We start from the raw sequence: 24534 nt of genomic DNA on the forward strand, positions 1-24534 counted from the left end.
CTGGGTTGCAGGCTGGTTCCCTGCAGGCCAACTCCCAGCAGGGGACGCACGAAAGGCAACCATACATTGATGTTTCTCTCCTTCCCCTCTAAAGATAAATAAATAAATAAAATCTTTAAAAAAAAATATTTATAAAAAAAGATGCAGTACATTTACATAATAGAATACTATGCTATAGTAAACAAGAAGTATTCCTACCCTTTCAACCACAGGGATGAAACTGGAAATTATAATACTAAGTGATATAAGCCAATCAGTGAAATACAAAGACCATATAATCTCATTTATAAGTGAAATCTAAAGAACAAAATAAACTAATGAGCAAAAGAGAACCAGAGGCATGGAATCATGGAACAGACTGACAGCTGTAAGAGGGAAGGGAGGAGGTGGGGACCGACTGAAAGGAGGGGAAGGGATCAGTCAAAAAGCATATCCGAAGGCCCATGGACGTGGGCAATGGTGAAGGGACTTATCAAAGAAGTGAGGGCAGTCTGGGTGGAAAGGGGGAAAATTGGAACAACTATAATAGCATAAACAATAAAATATTAAAAAGATATATGAATGCATCAAATGTTTACAGTAGAAATGAAAAACTGTTCAGACATGTATTAAACCATAATCAAGCAAATGTCCAGAACACACACACACACACCCCACTAACAGTTGGAACTTGGTTTTAGGCCCATGAAGCCTCCCTCTCCTTTTCTCTCTGTCCATAAGAGTCAAATTCTGCTTATTCTTCTAGTCCTGACCAAATTCTAATCCCTTCAGTGAAGGTTTCATGGGTAGCGACCACCACCATCTCTTTATCTTTTTGATATCTTGAAATGGAACCTGCCCTACTCATTTTTCCAAAAACATAGATAATAATGAATGACTACAATTATTGTTCACTTTTCCTGTATATGCATCTTGATCCCTGTTAATCTTAAGTTTCTTTGGGGAAGTATGGTTGGCTGTACTTTTTGTACCTCACCTCGCCTCGGCTCGGCATGGTATTTTGCGTAGAGAAACGCTGGGACTTATTTGATAACATACTTGTCTAAAGAGAGCTGGTAACCAGCTATCTGATCTACTGTTAACAGGTAGCACAATCCCAAACCAGAAGTTTACTATGCCTTGGTATGAGCTCCTCAGATTTTAAGAAAAATTTTTCTCATCAATGCAGTCTTCTCAAATAGTTGCTAATGAGGCTATTCACGAAATTAAGTCACCACAACACAAAAATCAATCGCAAAAACTTGCATTTAAAATAAACTAGGTAATTGTCTATTTTGTGAAAGAGATATTTTTTGATGAAGTATTTTGTTTATCCATGCTAAATGATACCCCTCATGCAATTAAGAAATTTGAATTTTGCTTTTACTTCCACCTAAGATTTGCTATAAAACTGTTGATAAATCCTAAGGTCAAGGATTTAAAACTTTCATCAGTAGCTAATGGAACATTCTAGGTTCCACTGAACTATTTTAGGCTCTAATCAGACTTTGTTGTATGAATATAATACCAAATTTTTGAAAGATAAAATTATAAACTCATGACAGAGGGATGAGGAAGTTTAAAAAGTGAGGTGACATTGACAATTTGGGGGAAACACCTGCTTAGAATCTAATTTTTCAGTATATACACGAATGAATCTCACATGGTTTAAAAAGTAATTTTTAAAAGAAAACCTAAAAAAACCCCTAGAGAATATATACCTGAATATTTCATTGATCTCTGTATGGGCAAAATATTTTGGCATGAAAATAATGGAAGAAATGGCAAAGCAAAGGCTGATAAATTTATGTGGATTAAATTTTGAAACTCTAGGACAATAGATAAAAATATAAAAGCCATCAATATTCATTTAATAGATATTTATTAAACATCTACTTTGTACCAGGCATTATTCTAGGTGTTGCATGTATATATATAAAACCAACAAAGGCTTTTATGTCCTTGCTATCAAGGAACTCACATTCTACTGAATAGAGACTGACAACAAAATAAATTACATTGTATGTGACAAGGTGAAAAGTGCTATGGAAAAATGAAAACCAGAGTCAAGACGGGGGAGCAAAAGTGCCCTGTTGGGAGGTTATAGGGTGTGGAGGGTAAACTCGTTGAGAGGAAAAGATTAGAATAAAGGCTTGCAGGTGTTGAGGGAGTGGGCCCAGCAGTTACCTTGGGGGGTATCTGAGAGTGTTCTAGGCAATGGGAACAACCACCATCTAGTGCTACAGCAGCGACAAATGACAACATGGAAAAATATTTTGCAGCACATAAGATGGGTCCAGAGATAATATCCTTCAAATGAAATGCTGAAAATCAGTTTAAAAAATTGCTATCTTATAGGAAATGGGCAAATGTAATAGGTAATCTTTGGATAAAGGTCCACAAAAGTGAAATATGTCCAACCTTATAAATAGGAGAGCGCACATTAAAACCCAATTTGTGAAGATTAATGTTGATGAATGTGTGATGAATAGCCTCTTCTACAGTGCTGATGGAAGGGGAAATTGACACAGCCTTTTGTAAAATAATTTGGTTATATTTATCAACAACTTTTATTCTAGAAACTTCTCCTATGCAAAAAAATCAGACACAAAGACAATATTTATGTATATTTACTGCAGTATCCGGGGGTGTTCAACCAGCAACCCACAGGCCATATGTGGCTCAGGATGACTAAGAATGCAGCCCAATACAAAAATTGTAAATTTACTTACAACCTTTTTTTTTGGTCATTAATTTTTGTTAGTGTTTGTGTATTTAATGTGTGGCCCAAGACAACTCTTCTCCCAGTGTGGCCCAGAGATGCCAAAAGGTTGGACACCCCAGAACTTTATAATGATATGTAAATGATTAAGACCTGGCTATCATCCAAAGTGAAGTTTCCAGCCCAGGATACGACTGTGGGCATTTGATGCCTCCCTGTGATTGTTCCATTAACTCCTCCAACTTCAAATGCCCAAAATCAAACTCACCTTCTCTAGCCCATCCCAGTCCCCAGATCTCCTTCTCTTACTGTCTTTCTTAGTTCAGTCAATGGCACTAATGTACGTCTATTGCCTAAGACACAAACCCGAGAGTCATCCTTGATGGCTTCACTCTTGCTTCCTGAACTTGCCAACTCCTATGCTTTGTGAATTCTACTTTGGTAATACTTCTTGAATCCGTCCCATCCTCTCCATTCCCACCGGAACTGCCTTACTCCAGCTCTCATCCTTTCACTTAGACTAATTAATAGCTGCTTACTTGGCCCACAGGGGCTAATGTCACCTCCATCCCATGTGTCACATCTTTACCATAGGACCTCTTCTAGAACAGAAGACTGGGTCAAATCACCACTTCATTTAAAAGTTTTAAATGGCTCTCTACTGTGGTCAGACTAAAACCCAAGCACCTTAGACAGAGTTCCAGATTATCATCTCTCTTCTCATCTAGCCTGAATTCTTTACTCCATCCAACAATTTACTTACAAATTCAATACCATGCTTCTGCATCTTTGCATGGGCTATTTCCCCTGCCTGCCTCCCTCTACCCTTACAGTTTCTGGATCATTCCTGTTCACTTTGCCAGAATCAACCAAGGTCTGCTTTTAGTTTTGGTCAGTCTAAGTCAGTGTATCATCAAGTTAAGCATGCATCAGAATCGTCAGGAGGTCTTGTTAACTAGTTTCCTGGTTTCACCTACAGCGTTTCTGGGCTAAGCAGGCTTGGGATGGGGCCACAGGATCTGCACTTCAGTAAGTTCCCAGGTGATGCAGAGGCTGTTGGTCCAGTGGCCACACCCAGAAAACCACTTGTCTCAAGAATTCTTCACCAAGGAAATTAGAGTTTGGTTAGTTGCTCACTTTTTCATTCATTAAACAAAGATTTGTTATGTCAATTTGTGCCAATTCTAGCACTTGAGCTAGGACAGGTATTTTGCATAGAGGTGCATAGGCGGTCTCTCTCTGGTGGGAAGGAGGCAGGACTGCCCCGATCATTGTTCAGGTTGGACAGTGTGGGGACAGTGCCCACTGGGGTATTGTAGCTTGGCCAGACATGACAGTCCTGGCAGTCAGAGAAGCAAACCAGTACTTACATACCTGTGGAATATGTACCATGATACAAATACATATGATGTTCTTTGAGAGATGAAGAGGACCTCCAAACCCCAGATATGAACTGGGGGCAGGAAATCAGGCAAGGCTCCCCAGAGGATGTCATACGGTGTTGAGTCTGGAAAGGCTCTTATATACCAGACAGAAGTATGATATGTAATCTGTTAGTAGATTAATGTGGATGAAGTAAAGATTTTCAAGGACTCCAATCACTTTGCCTATATTAATTAAGAAATAAATTATGAAATATCACACAAATTCAAAGGATACATAAAACAGTACTACAGACACCCATATCCCCACCATTTAGATTTGCTTTATTTGCTTCTTCTCTCTTTACAAGAGACAAAGCTTAGCAAAACACTAATTACCTAACTCCCTATCTCTTTCCTCTCCCTCTTTTCTCTTGCCAAGCTAGCCAATAGTTCACAGTTGGCATGTGTTTTTCCCATGCACATGTTTATAGTTTTACTATGTAAGTGTATAGGCAATTACTTTTGAATGAGAGACTTTGTCTAGGGTGTTACAGCAGACATATAACGCTTGCCTCAACTAACTTCCTGAGGAGACACCTAGAGTAGCAGGCAGCCAATGCCAGCCAAACCTGCCCCTCTCCAGCATTTGGAGGGGCAAAAATGTAGCTTTAGGAAATGCAGTCAGATGGGGTTAAAATCAGACAATCAAGTTATGTTTATTCAACACTAGCTGATTATCAAAACTCATGTGAAAAGTCATTTGTGCTCTGCAGCCAAGGGTGTCAGACATACAGTACTAAGAAAGTTGTACTGACAAACTTGGCCGTTTTTGCCCAGCCCTTTGGATGACTTACACAAGGGAGGAGTGTGTGTGGGGGCGAGGGAGAAGGAGGGGAGGGAGGGAGGAAAGAAAAGAAAGAACAGAAGAAAAAAGAAAAGGAAAGGAGGAAGAAAGAAGGAAAGAAAAAGAGAAAAAAGAGGAGGAAAGGAAGGAGAGCAGACAGGAGGGAAGGAAAAAAGAAAAGAAGGAAGAAAAACTGGTTCCTTTACCATCCTGACTTTCTAAATTCCTCTTGCTTGTCTTCTTATGATCACTTCTTAATTATCCTTACGATCTCATTCCCTTTAAAAGTCTGTAAGTTACCTCCTTTTTTGTTTTCCTTTCTCTCTTTTTAGGAATGAAAAATCATTATTAGTGGTATGGAGTCCTAGAAAAGTTTTATGTTGTTTGGGTTGGATGTATTTATTTGTGTATTATTTATATATTTCTCAGAGGAAATTCCAGTCAATTTTCTGTGTAGAAAAATACCATGTAACTTTTTTATTTATCCAGATAGATTTTCTTTCCTAGGACTTTAGCTAAATGTTTTTCCTGGTTTGCCATTTATATATGTGTATATGTATGCCAATATACATATGCATATAAACCTATATGTATATGAATCTACATATGCATAGATAAAGTTTTTTACACATATATGTGTATATGATGTGCTTATTGAAACATAGTCTTGAATTGCACAGCTAATTAACGAATACATTTTCTTTGGTCAATTCCTTCTTCATAAGTTTCATCACACTCATCTCTTTTCTCCTGTCCCTGATGCCACCCCACTAATACAAAGCTCATCACCACAAACTGGAGTCCTCCGATCTACCTTTTGTTGCTCTTTTTATTCATCACGCAGCTGCAAGAGCAATTCCTCTTTAGCACCTTGATCATTCCCCTCCACAATTGAAGAGCCTCTACTAGCTGCCAAATTGTGACCAGCTCTGCTAGGTGCCTCCATGATATTCCTTTACAACCAAATCTCCCTTTACTTCTGGGTGGCAAAGTACCCAGTTATATTTTCTAGCTTCTTTTGCAAATAGGAGTCTGTGATTATATGTAGGATTTGTTGGCTGGGAATTTTGGTAAGGTCTCCTAAAGAGTGAAAACAGAGCTGGTAATGCATACCTTTTTACCACCTTCTTCCCATCGTTCCTGCTACCTAGAATTTATATGTGAGGCCTGGAGCTCCTGCAGCCATCTTGACGCAAGAGGTAACCTTGAGAATAAATTCATATGCTAAGTATAGAAATGCAGAAGGATGGAAAGCGTTTGAGCCCTGGAGAGAAAAAAATAAATCTCTGTGTATTTATCAGACTGTGATATTCTATTATGGGTAGATCCCAAAATAGTTAATTCTCTCCACAAATCTAGCTATTTTTCCAATCCAGCAAGTGTTATTGATTAGTTTCAATCCATTGCTGCTCTTGCTAAGGCAGGGACTCATGGATAGAAAGAGGTGACCTAAAGCCCAGCCCTGCTACACCATGACTGTGAAGTCTTTTGGGCATTACTCATGATCATTTTATCCTCAGTGTTACTGTCTGGAAGTCAAGAAGAATAATTTACACATCCAAGTGTCTTTTATTTTCCTTTCATTCTGTTTTGTTGTTGTTGTTGTTGTTACTAGCTCAATAGCACCAACAGGGAAAACAGTTGGGAGAAGGAAAAGGAAATAAAACTCAAATTGGAATATTTTCTCACTTATTAACAGCCCTTATAAGCAGTTTAGTGGCTGAAAAGGTTCAGGTTGATGATTTTAAACAGTCAATGGGAAATATATCAATAGATTGGGCTTCTATTATCAGCATTTTACTCTCCCTCTCATTCTTATGAATGACAGAAATGTGACCACACGGGTTGCATTTTGTAAGACTAGTTGACCTCTTAAGTAAACAAAAAGTACATACCTACATACATATATTTCAAGAACTTTGGCTTTAGGAAATTACTTGCCACAGGTCACCAAATGGAGAAGACATATGACTTCTGTCTTGTTACTCTCTGTTTGGTTAGGTTGACTTTCAATGATCGGAAGAAACAGTTCCTTTCAAATGAATACAGATTTGCAAAGCAGAGAGTTTTACAAAAGAGTGAATTCTGTCAGATCTTCCACTGTGCACTTTCATTTCTGCTCTTAGGCACACTAGACTGAACTGGTTGGATAAAAATCTCTTGCTAAACTGAATTGATTTGATTAGGAAATGTGCATGTCCCTGCAGGCCAAGCACGGTAATTGTGCATTAAAAAAGTGTCCTAGTTGTTAAAAATGTTCTTATTTCATGAAAGCTTTGCCATAGCTTCATTAGGGGACTAAATTTTTGTCCATGTGAATCCATGTTGTGAATTAAATAGTTTTTGGCCCTTTGTTGGGAAATCACTCAAGCAGTGGACAGTTTGTCCCTTCTGAAGAAAAGTAACAGCCTTAAAAACTGGAACACCTGGTTGCTATAAACCCTTCCTGCACTGGCTCCATAGGATCCTCTCTTGCCATGTCCTAGCTCGGTCATTATTCCCTTTAAAAGCCTGTCCCTGGGCTGGCTCTTCCCAGCCATGGTTTCCTCCTCAGGTTCCAGAAGGCAGAGTTGCCCGCTGGGTCCTACTGCCCTGGCCTGAGTCCTTGACTGCATCTCAACCAAAACGATTACCTTCCAGGTGACTGCTTGACTTCTAAAACACACGAATAGAAAATCTTAACTACAGTTGGCTCAAAGTATTTCAGGGGGAGAAAGTCCTGTATTTTAGAGGGTCAAAATGCCTTATTGCAAGGGTACAGGAACACAGCCCAGTCGTTGGAAAGTATACGAACCACGCCCAAAGCAAAACTACCAAATCCATCTGTAGCTTGTTTTATAGATATCAGTTATGCGTGTCGTCCAACCTCAGTCACCAGAGGCTCCACTCCGCTAAGATATATGAAAAGGAACCCTACATTTCATAGGTCATGAAAAAGCATGCAGACTAGATAGCAAAGAATTAAAAAATTATGAAGAATTTCCCAGGCATTATCTACAGTACATGTACAACTCATGCATGAGTCAAGTATGGCACTTGAGGTTTCCATTCCCAGAACTCCCATTAGCTTCCTTTAGCCTCATTATAGGCTGGAAGACCCCAAAAGGTATTCAGTGGTTCTATTGACTGGAATTCTCTGAGGATTTCCACCCCCCAGGCCCCCAGCCCCCCACCCCCAGGTTTTGGTGGTTATCGATCAAAGAAAAGGTTGCCAAAGCAGCGTGGTCTCTTATTTTCTGAAACTGTGTGTAGTGACCCCCCTTTATAAATAGCCTCTTCTCACCTAGGTAACCACTGTTTCAGATGCCTACCACCATAAATTAGTTATGCCTTTTCTAGAACTGTATACAAATGAATTAATATAGTGAGAACCCCGTAGTGTCTAATGCCTCATGTTTTAAGCACCTACAAAAATCACCTCTTAGCTTCCGTAAATTGAGGGGATGGCTCTGCAAAAATGGTGTGTGAATATGCTGAGGGCTGGTAGGTTTCCTGGGGAGGGATGAGGGATGAGGGATGAGGGACCTGAGCAGTCGCCTCGCCTCGGGGTGGGTGAAGCAGAAGCTGAAGAGTGAGTTCTGTGGTACCCTTCTCATCGTCAAACAAAACAGCTGTACTTTTCCATGTCTTACAAATGGGGGTTCGCTGAAAGATTGCATTTGGGAAAAGGGTTCTTTGTAAAAAAAAAAAAAAGTTAGAGAACCACAGGTCTAGATAATCCTTGCTGATCCCTTTCCCTGAACATTCTATAATTACAAATAGTGTTTTCTGATATGAGAGCTGTGAGCGGTCCCCTGGAGAGAAGGCTAGGAGACAGCGGCCGCCAGACTGGGGCCCCCAGGGAAGGCCCGGGCACTGAGCACTGTAACATTAGCACTCACTGCGATCAGATAGCGCCACCCCTAACTGAGGCACCTAGACAATGGGCCAGAGGCCCCGGGCCAGGCAAGGCACAAAGACAGCATTCAAGAGATCCGACTCCCACAGCCAGCGAGCATTTCTATAGACTCCACCAGACCCTGGCCCAGCCAGAATGTCACCTTACAGCCAGAAAAACCACTTTTTTTTTTCAGGGGTAGCTTTTAAACTGTTAAAAATAATAAACACAGCAAGGAAAGTGCTGACACAACCTTCACTGCAGAGACACACTGAAACTGTGATTACGATAATGCAAACAAACTGGGTTCCCAACTTTAAGCTGGCACTGCAGTCGGGACTGCTTGGTGTTGCCCAACACCCGGAGACGACAGGGAGAATTCAGAGGGCTCGTCAGTCAAGACAGGGGATCCTTGCTGCACAGGTGCTTACGTCCTATCTGATCTGCTCCCGACACAGGGTGACGTAATTCTTAGGCACTTTTTTTAAACATGCAAGGGAGATTGGAGAGAACTGTTATATCTTCATGGAGCACAATGTTCCCACAGAATAAGTAGGAAATGGCTCTTTTCTCTCCCCGTCCTATTGTTATTCCTCTTCCCCCTAGTGAACCTGTACCATTCCTTTACGTCTTTACGCTTTGTCAAAAGCCCATTTACTGTTTTATATTTCCCTGAATACCTACGGAATTCAAAACTACGTTAAAAAGCAACAGCAGCAAGGCCACAAATTAGAAGGTAATTACCGGAATGCTAAAAAGTGACAACTAATCACAGAGATCACGAGTCTGCCAACACCAGAGTCAAGCCTGGTATCTGACCTTCTGATCCATTAGATCACGTGAGGAACTTGGCACCCGCGCAGGCCAGCCAGCGGGAGGGAAACCGCAGATCTGGAAAAAAAGGAAACACAAGAAAATAAATAGAAGTGCTTTTGTTTGTTTGTTTTGTTTCCCAACATTTGCTTAATCTGCTCTTCTTTCTATGTTTAAATAGGGTCTGGTTTCAGAGCTGTCTCTGATTTTGAATAAATGCAAATAGACTTAGATAAAATCCCATTCCAAAGGGGAAATGGTTTCATGGAATCCTTTAACGCAAGGGTTATAGTAACACATTATAGGCATGGGCCAACGCTCTCGCGGATCCTGAAGACCTGCTTTCCTGTGCACAGGACTCAGGAGTTCTGGGTTCTCAGCCTGGGAAAACGACTACAAGACAGAAGTGAATCTTAAACACCTTAGAAAAGTTGTGCTAAAGAGAGTCCAGCTGGGTCTCAGAGGAGGTTTTCTGGGATAGGTCTTCACAAACCCTGGCTGTGGCTGCGCCCTGCGGTGTGTGCACAGGCTATGCATCAGAGCGTGACACTATGGCGCTGTCTAGACTGTGTTAAGTGCAGTTATGTTGGGGACACTTCACGCAGTATAAACTGATGAAAGAGATGGCCAAACAAACCACACAACAGAAAATGTCTCCAAGTGTCTAGACAAGCGAGAAGGTGCTTTTCAACTAACTGTGGTCCCCAAGTTTTTGTTGTTAGTGTATGGGATTTAGCAATCACAGAAAAAACAGAGGTTAGTGGAGCAAATGCCTGGGTTCCCACTACCCAGAATGGGCCACTGATAAAAAAAATTTTTCACATCTGCTTTTTCTTTATGACAACAACAACAACAACAAAAATAGAGCTTAATAATAATCTCCTTGGCAACCCCATTTCAAGGCCAGAACACGAATGTGTTTGCATCTTACAGCCCACCTTTAACTTCGCATACAATATGTGTATCCAGGACAATGCACAGCGTTGTGTGTGTTTTCATTTAGCTGTATGGTATGAATCTAGGTACATGTGTAGGTCCCTCTGCATTGTTGACTCAGCACTGGGTAGCTGAGAGCTAACTCTGTGGATCTCTAGCTCATCCCTTCGGCTGCCACAAGGAATAAATAATATGCTCATTTTCTTTTCATCCAGCACTCAGCATTTATGGCACCATAAAAGTGCTGGTTATGTCATTCAAATGATTGTTGGTTATGTGTGGGTGTGCATATGTATGTGTGGGGGTGGAAATTTTCTCTGCCACAACTCTGAGCTTCTCAGGATGTTGCTTTATCTTAACAGTGGCTCTTCTGCACGATGCCTCCACGCAGAGTCAACATTCAGTGTGTTAGAGAGAAAAACATATTTGCTAAAAATTGATGTGCTTATCATTATTTTTCCTTCCCTTTAAAGCAACATTAAGGGGGGTTTTGGGGCTGTATTTATCTGTTCAAAGTCTCTCTCCACTGCTCTGGTCATAAATCTTCAAATCCCAAGCCATCGATGTCACCTCGCGGTTTGCTAGACAATCAGAAATTCTGATAGTATGAGGCCAAAGATGAAGACATTCGAGACGCATAATCTAACACTCTTCTCAAAGACTGATTTGACACGGCCGAGAAGAAGCTTGTGTTTGTAATTGCAGCTTTATGGCGAGCATGAGGGGACATACACGACCACCCCTGACCTTAATATTTTTTAAAAACCATGCCTTTTGTCTAAAAACAGCATTGAACCTCCATTTATTTTCTGAGTGTATCAGAAGAATGTCTGTGAACCTGACTCAGTAAAAACAACTTAAAAATTCTCACATAGTGATGAACAAGAATAAGCATTTTGATATATAGCATCTACTAGGCACATTTTGAGGATTGGGTTATGCAGTATCCTTTCACCTAATTTCACTAAATGTAATCCTCAAAATGACCATGTGAGATAAGTATCATTCATAACCCCATTTTTCAGATGAGGAAAGGAGAGGTGGAGAAAGTTTTAAAATTTTGGCAAAAGTTAAACAGCGAAGAAGAGGCTAGCCAGGACTCTCCCCCCAGACAGGAGGGTGTCACCAATCTTGTTCTGAATCCCCGAGAACAAGCTCAGGTTCTAAAGATTAAAACCGCAGGGAAGGAAATAGAAAAACCAGTGTCACTGAGGTGGCTTCCAAATTTCACGGATAGAAACAGACGGCATGTCTTTCAATGGTGTGCCTCAAACCAAGAACCAACCAGAGTGGAGTTCTCCAAGTAGACAAGGCAAAGTGATTTCTTAGCAATGAAGGGAATCTGAAGTAGCAAGGTCAAGCCCCAGACCCTTCCAACCTAAACACACCCATGTTTGATTCTTCTCTTCAGGAAACAGGGGATTGTACATTAGCTCCTGGCTCCAAAGAGGGGGCCCAGGTTGTAGACACAAGATTCAAAGCAAAACGAGACTAAAAATGAGACTCACTCCCTGGGACAACTTTAGCCCAGAATGTGTGTTCTTTACACATTTTTAGTTGGGGCACAGGTATATTAACTGTGGCTATTTAGTCCTTCCAAAAGTATCTGTTGTAACTGATTCATATTTATATTTGGAATACACTTATTTCTGGGCATGAAACAGTTCATTTTGTTAAGCCATCTGACCTGAGGTGAGGTTGGCACAATTTTCCAGGACTGTTCCCAATTAATGCTAATTGAAGGTTAAAGGATAAATAAAGTCCCTTTAACTTGGTTTACTAATATGTTATTTATAAATGGCTCTATACTTGGCCTGTTTTTTAAATTCAGTAGCTACGTACAAATGAACAGTACGGAACAAATTAGCGAATGCATAATGTATATTCTATTGCAAAGTTTTCATTATAAAAGGTTTACTATTATGGCCAAAAATTAATGCCGTCTATTATCTATCTATCTATCATCTCTGCTATCACAGATCTCTTTAGATCTTATGGAGCCTGAGACAGACTGATTGCATTGCATTAACTGCCTATATTATTCCCCGCCCCCCGTGTCTACTCTTCTGTCATGCATCTTTGCAGTTCTTCTTACTAAAAGTTGGATCTATTTTCCAGCCCTTTCGATTCTGATTTTGGCCATGTGACTTGCTTTGGACAATGAAATGTGAGCAGGCGTGCTGCATGCAGATGTTTGAAAAAGTTCTTGTTTTGTTTAAGTGTTTTGTTTGTTTAACAAAAGTTCTTCTTATTTTCTTTTACTTCTCTGTGATCACCATGGGAACATGCCTGGGCTAGCCTGTCATGGTTGAGAAACATGGAGAGAAGTTAACTCAGTTGTCTCTACCAAGGCTGAACTAGATCAGCCTGGACCAGCAAAGCTGTACATATATGTGAGAGAGAGTGGGCATAATGAGCAGTGCCACTTAGCTGACCTGTAGCCGTCCAGGGATGCACGAGCGGGCCCAGCTTGAATTAGAAGAACCACCCAGTCAACTCTCAGACACAGGAACTTATAAATGCCAATTGTTTTCTATTATTGAGATTTGAGATGCCAGGCAATGCCATGTAATGTTACTGGGCACTAGATGACTGATACAGGGCCTACCCCTGGTTCACTCAAAAAAGAGATGTCCACATAGAAAACGGTTTAAAACTAGGTAATACAATTCAGCCAGTATCCACGAAATACCAGCTGCATCAGTCAAGGTTCAACCAGAAAAACAGAAACTGGTCTAAGCATTTAAACAGATGGATTATAAGGCAAGACATTGATTACACAGGCAAAGAAAAAAGATGTGAACGCAAGTGGGAAAACAAGGCATCCAGGAGCTCAGGAACTGCATGCAATTCCTGAGCTGCAGGGACAAAGAATGGAGATGTTGATGGTGGAGCTCTGGAATCAGGGTCAAGGAGCAGAAGCTGAAGGCTCAACAGTCCTCTCAAGTAGGAGCTGAAATTCTAGAGGAGACACTGTTGCCTTCAGAGATGCTGTCTCAGGCAGAGAGTGCGGGGAAGAAATACCCTGGTATCTCCCTTCCTTCAGTCTTCCATTCTCCCTCCGGCTTCCCACAGCTGAACCCAGATGGAGGCCACCTGACTCAGGAGCCTGGACAGCACCACCCTTACTGAGCAGCCTCTCAGTAATGCAAGGGAAGGGCAAGAGAAGGATCTGAGGGTCAGCAGGCAAATACACCACCATAATGTGCAAGATATTATATGAGGTTACGCCTCAGTGCTAAGAGCTACATCCACAAAAATAATGAGATTCAAAATAGACACAGGGCTTGAAGGTTAGAAAGTAGCAACACCCGTGGGAGTGAAATGAAGGAGCTGTTGGGAAAATAGCAATATTCTGGTTTGGTTTAGAAGATTGCCTATTTGAAAGGTGGGAGCAATGGGGCCACAAAGGTGAGAGCTTGAAAGGGTTTCAATTCCAGTCCAAGCAGACTAGACTTCTGTTCTGAAGGCAATGGTAAATGAAATGGTTCTGAGCAGAGAGTGGTGTGGTCCAAGTTGGATGTTAGGAGTATTACCCAGTGGAAATTGGAGGGATAGACTGGGGGCAGACGACTAGACTAGGGGCTTTTAATCAAGAGTAGATCTCAGGGAATCCCCAGCAGTCCCGGACAAACTGGAAGGAGTGTGTGTAAGCACTGTTTTCTGAGAGATGGTACATAGCTTTCACATGGTTTTCAATGGACTCCATGACCCTGGATCCTACCGAAAATTGTTAGCACTGGAAATGGAACAGTAGTAATGGAAATGGGAAGGGCTAAGTAGACATAAACATTTGTGAGGCAGTATCTAAACAAGTAGTTTAGATAAATGTGAACAGAAATAAACAAGAGCAAGAGATTACTGAAAGGTTTAACTTCGGATCCCAGCCACCCGCCATTCCTTCTCCTCCACCCTATAAAATGGAGGAAGCAACTCAGGTTGCCAAGATACCACAAGAATTTACAAAATTGAAAAGTTCCAAGATAAACACATGACAATATATCACCACTGCCACCCTCTTACGTTCATCACAGATATTACGAATCAAACACAACCTCTCCTGATGACTGCTGAGTCTAAACACTATCTCCAAATCCTTCTTAACTAGCACTTCAGGCAGCCACTGCCTTTTTCTCGGGCGATTGTTTCTATTTATTGTATTGACTGTTCCTTAGTTTCATAAAGATGAAGTACCAATGAATGAGTGTATTCACATGCTAAAATGATCTTCATATACAGATTCATATACATATTTACCACATAGGAAAACCTTACTAATAAACAATGAGGCCACTACCTAGACTCTACCCAAGTCCATACACCCTTAATGTTAACCCAAAGCAGTCAACACAGATTTGAATGAAACTGAATTGGGGGGGAAACATTACAGGCATGAAAACTTATTCACCATTGAATTATCATAGTAACATTTTAAAATCAGTACATGCCATTACAATCAACTATTAGCATCTTCATTGTTGGGTAAATTCTCAATTCCAATCACGGGCCAGTTGGTACATAGTATTACCATGCATCACCCTCTTGTTGAAGTATGGTGACCTTTGGGTTGGCATTTGAAGGCACTCTGGTGGTTTTCTAACCTTGGGGTATTTTTCATCTGACACTTGAAAAAAGGTGCCATTATCAGAGTTACTTTCTGTATAGGACCACAGTGAACACAGATTCAGACAAGCCATTTTTGTCTACCTAGAGTTTTGATCATTAAAAAGATAATTCCCATCCATATCAGTGCAAAGACTCCCTGTTCACCTCCACTCCAATCCCAAAGTTTGATCTGTGCAATTCCAAACAAACAAAAAAAAAGTTTGGAAAATTGTCTATAGACAAAAATATTCCTGGAAAAACCTCTAATATAAACAAGCTCCCAGCAGTAATTGACCATGACCCACAATAAAACATATATTTTAATCTGCAACACATGTACATCTATACGGTTGTGTGTGGGTATATTTAACTAAAACAAAAGTTTCATAAAATAATATTCTTATTTATGTGAGGCACTTTGATATTTTCTATTCCATTTTATATCCTACTATATTCTATCTAAAATACGATGACATTAAAGAAATGTTAGTAATGACCTGGTAGATTGATTTCATTACCCACTAATAGGGCCCCCGCCACAGCCTGAAAAGCGCTACTGTGGCAAAACGACTGAAGCACTCTGACTATTCACCAATGTAAACATATCCACAAAAGACCAATCGAGAGCGACTTAGTGGGGAAAAAAATCCCTTGGCTCTCTCCCTCGGATCCTGGATGAAGCCAAGGTTTGCTGAGCCAACTTTTGTACTTGGTGGTTGACAATGACTGAAAACTGAAAGGCAGAGATCAAATCCTCACTTTCCTTCTCAACACATCTCTTCCGCTGGGTAATTTATACGGTGCAAGTATCAAGCTATTCAATTTTGCTGTCATTTACTGTTCTTTTTCCAACAGCAATGGAAACACAGGATCGGTTTACTGTCTTCTCTCTTTGGTAGAATTAGATTATTCTCCCTCCTGCCCCTTCAAACAAAGATGGCATTCATCACTCCGGAGAGCCACCCCTGGAGGGTCTCCAAACAAAGCGTGGCAGAGTCTGGGCGTTGGGGCTGTCAGTCCAGATTATATACCAGAACGAACTTGGTGATGATTCTTTTGACCAAGTGAACACAATTGGAAGTGGAGCAACATAATTAACAATGAAAATAAACAAACAAGTAAACAACAAAAGGCTCTATATCTTCCAATTCTACTAAAAGAAAGCTTCTTCTTTAAGAAAATCCATTTGCTCTTTCTAAAGCAGGGGTGTCCAACCTGCATCCTGCAGGCCTCATGCTTCCCAGGATGGCTCTGAATTTGATCCAACACATAATTGTAAATTTACTTAAAACATCATGATATTTTTAAAAATATATTTTATTGATTATGCCAATACAGTTGTCCCATTTCCCCCCTTCATTCCTCTCCACCCTGCCCCCCCAATGTATTTAATGTGTGGCCCAAGACAAGTCTTCTCCCAGTGTGGCCCAGAGATGCCAAAAGGTTGAACACACAGGAAAAATAAACAGACACTACAGAATCATTATATCAGAGATGTTTTGGTGGCTTTCTTGCCAGGATGCTGGTCCTGAAACATTCTTTCTCACATGTGACTGCTTTGCCATCTGTTTGCCGGGCACCATCCTTCCCCACCCCCACCCACCCAACTAGTTAAACATTAGTGAGTGCATCAAAAGCCTGAAGTTGAACACATTCTTTTATTCAGTATTTCTGCTTCTCAGAAGGAATGATCATGGTCACATTAAAAACTGTAGTGACAAAGATGTTCATGTGGTATTATCTATAACGGCAAAAGACTCAAAGGAAATACCATTCAATTCTAAAAGTGGCAATTTGGGGGTGTTTGGGTTATGGGTGATTTAAATTTTACTCTGTGTGTTTACCCATGTTTTTCAAATTTTTCTCAAATAAAAATATGACAAAGGGCCTGAAAGCATCACATCTGTGTTTGATACAGTGGCACCAGAGAACCTCCACAGGTGGAAGATTTCCACCAGACATGCAAGTTGGACTATAACCTGAGACACACTTTTAGGGAACTCTAGTGCTCACCTCAGGTTCATCAGGGGCAAAATGGGGACTACAATAATGCCCAATTCATGGAATTGGGATGAGGATTAAATCAAATAAATCCAGTATTAAAAATCCAGCATTAAAATAAATCCAGTGTCAAGTGCGTAGAATAGTGCCTGGCACATACAAACACGACGTAAATGGGAGCTGTTACCGTTACTCTGCTGGCCCAGGAAGTAGGAAGATATTTTATTTAGTTTCCTGCTGAACCTAATGCAGAGACCCAGGAAAATATGGGTTTGTTCTAAGGGCCCCCAAAGTTCTCCCCTGCATTCAGAGAATCAAAGTGGGGCATGAGAATATGTCAAAACATTATGACAATAATGACAATATGACATTTGACATATGTCAGTTTACATATGTCAAAACTCAAGAAAACTGTATATTTTAAATGTACCATTAGTCTATTTTATAGCAATTAGACTTCAATAAGCCTGTCTTAAAATGAAGATGAAGTAGAGACTTTTTTAGATCAGCAATCCTAAGAGAACTCCCCATCAGCAGGCCAGCACTGAAAGAATATTAAAGAGTGTCCTTTAGGTCCAGATGGGAGCTTGGAAATACAGAAAGGGATCAAGAGCAAGAAAAATGGTAAATATGCAGCAAATCTAAATGAATATTGATGGTTTAGCAAAATTGTAATATCTTAGTTTTAAAATGTCTGTAAAATTAAAATATAAGCAATAGTAAGAGGGTATATGAACACTTTATGGCAACATTGGAAAGTGTCAATGAAATGGATAAACTAGTATAAATGACCAAAATAGTACTAGCTGGTGTAGCTCAGTGGATTGAGCATGGGCTGTGAACCAAAGGGTCACCAGTTTGATTCCCAGTCAGCACATATGCCTGGGTCATGGGTCAGGTCCCCAGTCGGGGCATATAAAAGGGAACCACACATTGATGTTTTCCCCCTGTCTTTCTCCCTCCCTTCTCCTCTCTCTAAAAATAAAACCTTTAGAGAAGAGGAAGAGCAAGAAATTGAAAACTTATTTGAAAAAATAATGAAGGAGAACTTCCCGAACCTGGCAAAGGAAATAGACTTCCAGGAAGTCTAAGAAGCTCAGAGAAGTTGGAAATAGACTTCCAGGAAGTCTTAAAGAAGTTGGACCCAAGGAGGAACACACCAAGGCACATCATAATAACATTACCCAAGATTAAAGATAAAAAGAAAATCTTAAAAGTAGCAAGAGAAAAGGAGACAGTTACCTACAAAAGAGTGCCCTTAAGACTGTCAGCTGATTTCTCAAAAGAAACCTTGCAGGCAAGAAGGGGCTGGAAAGAAGTATTCCAAGTCATGAACGGCAAGGACCTATATCCAAGATTACTCTATCCAGCAAAGCTATCATTTAGAATGGAATGGCAGATAAAGAGCTTCTCAGATAAGGTCAAGTTCAAGAAGTTCATCATCACCAAGCCCTTATTATATGAAATGTTAAAGGGACTTATCTAAGAAAAGGAAGATAAAAAATATGAACAGTAAAATGACAACAAACTCACAGGTATTAACAACTGAATCTAAAACAAAAATAAAAACAAACTAAGCAAACAACTAGAACAGGAACAGAATCACAGAAATGGATATCACATGGAGGGTTTTCAGCAGGGGAACGGGTGGGGAGAGAGGGGGAAAAGGTACAAAAAATAAGTAACATATATGATAGGTAGAAGACAGGGAGAGATTAAGAATAGTATAGGAAATGTAGAAGCCAACGAACTTATATATATGACCCATGGACATGAACTAAAGTGGGGAATGGGGTGGGAGGGGTGCGCAGGGTGGAGAGGAATAAAGGGGGGAAAATCAGGTAACTGTAATGGCATAATCCATAAAATATATTGAAATTTTTTTAAAAAAGTGAGAAACCATTCCAAAAAATTAAAACCTTTAAAAAATAAAAATTACCAAAACAGAAAAAATATAAATGTAAATAGTCCTATTTCCATTAAAGAAATTTCTCATAATATATTCTCATCTTAATAGGCTTTATTGGTGATTTTTTCAAACACAAGGGAAAACCACAACAATCTTACACAGTTCATTCTGATTATAGAAGAAGACAGATTACATCTCAGCTCATTAAACGAAACTCATTTCATGAGATCAGCAGAGTTTGAGGCCATAACTGAACAAGAATCTTATAAGAAAAGAAAATCACAAAGTAATATCTCTTATGAATTTGGGATAAAGTATTAAAAATTGGCAAATTGAATCTTGAGATATTTTAAAAAGGATAACACATTACAAGCGAGGGGAATTTATTAAAGAAATAGAAGACTGGTTTAATTTTGAAAAATCAATGTAAAAGATTCTATTAATAAGAAAATGGAGAAAAGCATATTATTTCAGTGGATACAGACAAAAGCACTTATATCATTCAAATCTACTCATGAAAAGTGCAGCAAATGAGGATTGAAAGGAAATACTCTCAATCTGATAAAACCCTATAACAAAAAGACATCTTGGTTAATGATAAACATTGACGCCTCTGCTCTTAGACTAGGAAAAACTCAAGGATACCTTCCATAACCAAAATTAGTGCATACCTGTAGGTCACGGTTTACCAATTTTCTCCTACTATGGCCATGGTGAGAAATACACTTTACGCCATGATTCAATATACAAGCACACACATATATTTCCAATATACATTTTAGGAAATAATGCCCTCTGTGCACGCCCTCTGACATTTTCCATTCTGCTCTGTTCTAGCCTTCGCATACCCCAGTCTCTTAAAATGGTGGTCCCTCACTAAGATGGTTTTGTGGATCATTAATGTGTTGCAAGTAAATTTGAAAAAACGTGTTCTAACATATGGTTCCTGGCAAATATTAGGCACTCGGTAAAGTTACTGAATGAATAATGGTATACATTTTGCATATTGACCCAATCTCCAGCTCCTTATTAGTGTCTATCCTTATTTTCCTTTTCCCTCTTGCTTTTTTTCTTTCCTAATTTATGTTAACTTATTATCGTGTATGTATCTTCATATTGTCACAATCTTTCCCAGAACAAGTCCTTAAAAAACAGCTTTCGAAGTCCCAGAATAAATCAGTCAGGGCAGAGCCAGGAGGGAAGGAGGCCTTCCCAAGGCACTGGGTGACACTTCTCCAGGGACAAGAAGCTCAATACCCAGAGGCTAAATGTGACAGCTTCTAGCCAACCACTGTGACAACTTGTGCAGCACAGGGCACATGACAGCAGATGGCTACTAGGACTAAGGAGCAGGAGCTCACCTCTAACCTTACAGGGAACCACACATACTCTGGCTTTCCATGAAGTTCTCTTGCATTTCCGACAGCTGGGAGAGAGTGAGCCAGCTCATTCTGAGAAACACAAAGGCACTTTTTGAAAGAGGAACAAAAGGGTCCTGCAAGCGACAATGAAGAATGGTGTGAGCATCTCTGTGCATTGCTGTGATAAAGGAGCTCAGGGTCTTGAGTTTCCTTTATCTCTCTTTTTAGGGTGTAAAGTCTTTCTCAGGTCGTTGAAATTGGGTGTCTGCAGAAGAGCCAGCAAACATGTGGGGAGGAACCACTCCAGGGATGTGAGAAGAAACCTTATCTTTTTAACACAGGGACAAATTTCACCTCCATAAAACTTTTATTTTAAAGCATTCTCTCTGGTCCTATGGAACAAAACTTTGCCTACAAAAGGATCTTGAACCACTGTGGGCAAGTTGCCATCCCGGCTTATCTTCACACCCAAAGGAAGAAAAACCTGTTTTGGGCCAAGCACGGTGGTCCAGTGTGGTCAGGCTGTTTCTGAGAGGACAAGGTTGTGTGATAAAGAGGGATGTGAACGTGACTGGTCATTCCTTTAGCAAAAAAAGGTCATAAATAATGAGGAATTTACCAGGACTGAAATGAATCCCTTCTTTGCTTGGAAATGGGTCCTAAGCTTCATTTCTGCCTTCCCTTTGAAAAAGCACGAACGTTCCCCAGGAAATCACCAAAAAATGCAAATGAAGATTTACATGCACAGATGTCTATGGAAGTATTTGCTTTAGCATGACATCAGAAGCAGCCAATAAGTTCCACATTGGAGGAGTGCTTTAAAAAAGGTAACAGGTCAGCCACTGAAAGGAATACTTACACATTCACAATGTGAGAAATAACCACAATAAAATGTTAACTATGCAAGGAGGAAAAATTAAACATGCAAAATACAAATTTACCATATTTTTAAAACATATATATCATATGCATAAGGAAGGATTTGGAGGAAACATTTCAAAATGTTAAGAAGAGCTACAAACACTGGCTAGTGAAATGAAAAGTGAGTGTTTAATGGCATTTACTCCCCACCATTTCCACTTTAGGCATCGGTTTACTGTTACAAGTAGATAAATAGAAGCTGTTGTAAAAAAATGTAATAATGCATTTCTTCATGATTTCTAGTTTGTTCTCTGGTTGATTCATAAATATCTAGGAACTGTGTCCATCTTCCCTTAATGACAACTTCAGGAATGACATTTCTACCTTAACACAGAGAACAGGATGCTGGATGAAACATCCAGTGAGTGCCATGCAGAGTAAAAGTGAATTCTTACCCTCTGGACATATTTGCATGAAAGAAGAGCAATGCAAAAATACTTTTTCAAATGTATTTTTCACGCAGGTTGTGTGGACTAATTTAAGATTGTACTTTGTAAATGACATCAAAGGTTTAGATGGCCGAGCTGAAAGTCCACACAGTTAATGTAAATGTCACACACACCCATAAAACCCCTGGACAGAATCCCCTCGTCTAATGCCACATCTAATGCCACCCGGCTGGCAACAGGCCAGAGTGGGCTGCACAGCGCTCTCCGCAGCTCCTTGAACAGGAAATGAAGGCAGTGCGGGGAAATGAGGCCGCCACATTTAAGCCAGTCACGCACGATCGTTGTAATTAGTTTAGCAGGCACACCAGCACGCAGACGAAAGGACTGTCATTTTTCCTGCGGGTGCTAGTTACATGGCCACTCTCTGAGCTGTGCTGGTCAGCCCGGTGCACCACCAAAAGGCCCGCTGTTGCACTACTGGCAGATGCCGCAGTGGAACGGACAGATTTATCTGCTCTATCACGTGTTTCTCTGACTTTATATACTTGACAGATAACTCTATACAGTTTTTAAAAAGCCCCCAAAACTCCTATAAGATCTTGTTATTAGCAAGCCACTTAGCTAAGACTTTTTTTTTTAATCGCTTACACAGAATAGAATAAAATCTAATCAGGCATTTCTAACAAGGAGATGCCGGAGCTGCTGGCCTGCTTCTCAAAGATGAGGGTCTTACTAATGCATTATTTAGCGCCCTCAACCAGGGGAGTGAGGTACTGTTAGCTCTGTTTTTAAGATGAGAAAACTGTGGCTCAGAGTGACCAAGCAACTCCCCCAAGGTAACAAGGCAAGTAGGGAGAATTGGGAGAATTTAATTAACAGGGAGAATTTAAGCTCAAGCCTTTTGCATTAGATCACACCACCCTGATCTATCCGCTACCCTTCCCCAGGGGCCTGACAGGTCAGTGGCCCTGCACTGTGGTAGGATGCCAGTGATGACAAACAGTGTCTGTGACATTGAAAGCAAGTGGGTCCTTAACTGTTTGGGGGACATGCATCCCTTCGAGAGTCTAATGTGGGCATCTTTGTGGTTGTTGTTTCTTTGATCAGTTTCCAGCAAGGTGTTCTTGTGTACTTACACTGTTCCGCAGACAGTCCTAGCAGGCTTATGGACTTCTTGAAGTCTACCTGTGGGTTCCAGTGATAAGAACAGCTGATGTATGTCTAAGACCTCAGAAAGCTTTAGTTCTCCAGAAATGTTGGCCATTTGTCCACCAAAGGCCGTTCAATGTTCCTTCCCTTCCAGGGGGATGTGAGAAGAGGCACTCCTTTCTTGCTTGCTATTTAAACACCTATGACCTATGGTGGCTGCTTAGGTAAATTCTGAAAAGGAGTTTTTACAACTCATTCAACAATTTGAATCCTTGTGCAATAAATAGCTTGGATCCTACCACTTTAGAATATTATTAATAAAAATTCAATCCCATGTGAGTTCATGGTCAAAGGCATTAGAAGGGCGAGGCAGATACAGTGGTGTGAACAAAATATACAAACAGGAAGGCACAGACAGACTGGGTCTGATTGGAAGCCCTAAACATTTCTTCTTGGAAGGTGGGGCAGAGGGAGGTAGGGCACAGAGCAAATTATCCTTTATGGTAATATATAGAAGCTTCTACTTTAAAAGTGTCTGTCCCTACCTACTATTCTTAGTGACCCACTGCCAATAGTTTAACCAAAATATAAGGTTCTTACTTTGGGGTGCCTGGCTTAAAGATTGAAATCTAAGAAAGCAGGCTGATGGCCCTGAATCGATTTGGTAGTTTTGTTTTTCTTCTAGTTGCTTTTATGTATGTTTTTGAAATCTTAGTAGAAACGAATATACAAAAGGACACCAATATTGCAGGCTTGAAATCTCAGAGCTTAAAGAAACATTTACAGATTAATTTCATTCAAATTTGTCTTTCCACAGTTGGGTGAATTGACTTCCTCAGTCTTAAAGTTGTGCATGGATGGGAATTACCATCTCTTTTGTTGTTAGAAGAGAATAAAACCTATGTGTGGCTAAAAACAATTAGGAGTATACCCTGGAAAGTGATTCTCCTTAGTGCCGATCATCATATATCAGTAAAGTCTGACTTATCCTCCCAGAAATGTTCCTGCACACATGTGCAAATATGCCTGTACATCCTTTCTTTTTCATAGAAGATTGACACTATAGGTCTATCATGCTCATTTTGTTTGGATCTTATTTTGAACTCTTGATATATTCAAGTGTTCTTCCTTTTTCTACATGGGTTTCATTGTATTCCCTTATGGAGTCGCCCTTGAACAATGTGGGGACGAGGGGCCCTGCACAGCCGTAATTCGTATATAAGCTTGACTCCCCCAAAACTTAACTACTAATAGCCTACTCTTGACTGGAAGTCTCACTGATAATTAAACACTCAATGAACACATATTTCACAGATGCATTGCATACTGTATTCACACAATAAAGTAAGTTAGAGAACAGAAAATGTTATTAAGAAAATCATAAGAAAGAGAATGTATATATTGAAAAAACTCCGCATCTATTGAAAAAAAAAGTGGATCCATGCTGTTCAAACCGTGTTGTTCAAGGGTCAACTGTGCTGATTCCATTAATAATTTGTAAAGCACTTGTTTGCGGTTCTTTGGCAGTGCCAGTGATGCTCTGCTGTGTGAACGCATTTTAACTGTATGCCTCTTTTCATACACTTCTCTCACTTGTTTCTGTCCCTTGACTCTTTTTCTGAAAACTTCCTACGTTAGCAACCACTCCCCCTGGTTCTCTAGCC

The 24534-nt window shown here is 40.2% G+C and overlaps 1 protein-coding gene across 3 annotated transcripts in view; it reads right to left on the minus strand.

Annotated features, from left to right (window-relative positions):
- Positions 1-24534, minus strand: part of THRB (thyroid hormone receptor beta) — a 332868-nt gene that overhangs the window by 176142 nt on the left and 132192 nt on the right. For 2 of the 3 annotated variants that reach the window (XM_037070685.1, XM_037070683.1), the window contains exon 2: positions 9606-9677. The gene's annotated coding sequence lies outside the window, so the exon portion shown is untranslated. Of the gene's footprint in view, positions 1-9530; positions 9678-24534 lie in introns of all 3 variants that reach the window. The other variant, XM_037070684.1, reaches the window with a different exon arrangement.

Source organism: Sturnira hondurensis, unplaced genomic scaffold (genome assembly GCF_014824575.4).
Source record: "Sturnira hondurensis isolate 20B ecotype Veracruz unplaced genomic scaffold, ASM1482457v3 Scaffold0019006, whole genome shotgun sequence".
Taxonomy (NCBI): Eukaryota; Metazoa; Chordata; class Mammalia; order Chiroptera; family Phyllostomidae; genus Sturnira; species Sturnira hondurensis.